This window comes from Penaeus monodon, chromosome 34, assembly GCF_015228065.2.
Source record: "Penaeus monodon isolate SGIC_2016 chromosome 34, NSTDA_Pmon_1, whole genome shotgun sequence".
Taxonomy (NCBI): domain Eukaryota; kingdom Metazoa; phylum Arthropoda; class Malacostraca; order Decapoda; family Penaeidae; genus Penaeus; species Penaeus monodon.
In genome coordinates this window covers 1220432-1221454 of record NC_051419.1, presented here as the reverse complement: position 1 = coordinate 1221454, position 1023 = coordinate 1220432, and positions in this window count along the sequence as shown.

The following is a 1023-nucleotide window of genomic DNA, read 5'->3' as shown; positions in this document are numbered from 1 at the left end:
TCCTTATGTTTGCTAATCCCCTTTGCTCTATATTACAATAAATTCATACATATAAACAACAAATGAAACATCGACAAAAAGCACAGTGTAACCAAGATTTCTTATTTCTACACCACTGTTTGGAAATATAGCATCGCAATCCACACATATATTTTCAAATGGAAACTGATCACAAAACATTTTAGAAAGCATTACATGTTCTTCATTAAGAAATATATACACCAACCGTCCGTTTTCTAAAACACTTAGCTTCACTCACTAACTTACTTCCATCTTGAATCCATCCATGTGATTGGTCGACATGTTTGGGGGCGGGGCCAAGAGCCTCAGCGTCGTTCTTTGGGACTCGATCATTTCTACATTTCGTCCCAAACACATGACGAGATATGAGACTGTGGGCGTGGCAAAGAGTTACGAAAAACGCGATCTACATTAAGAGTCAATAGTATCCACTACGACAGCAGGTCAAGGTGTAACGTGTATATATTCCACTGAATCGATAGACCAGATACATTTCTGACACATCTCTTATGACTATTTTTTGGGATAAAGCACAAAACATCTGGTGATCATTGACTCTTAACATAACACAAACAAGATGACATTAAATTTTAATAATTAATTTGAATTAGTTTTCAACCGAAAAAATTTCCCTCCCCACTAAATGTATATATTATGAATTAGAATACGAAGTTTTTAAAACGAAATCATCCTCCCCCCAGTACATTTATAATACCGAGCTACAACGAAAAGTACCAGGCCCCAGGTATCATAATACTTTTAATTACAGAGAAAAAAATATAATGTGGAGATTACAATACAATATAAATTTACAAACTGCTAAAGAATAATACAGTATATATTATAAAATAGTTTTAATGCGAGATCGAAATAAGCATAAAATTTAAAAGGCATAGCTAGCCACAAAAGATGCTGTATGGGAGGGACCGTCGCGCAGTACCGTATCACTTCAGCATTAACTCCTTTTGTCCTTTTTTATCTTGTGACCTAAAACATCTACGA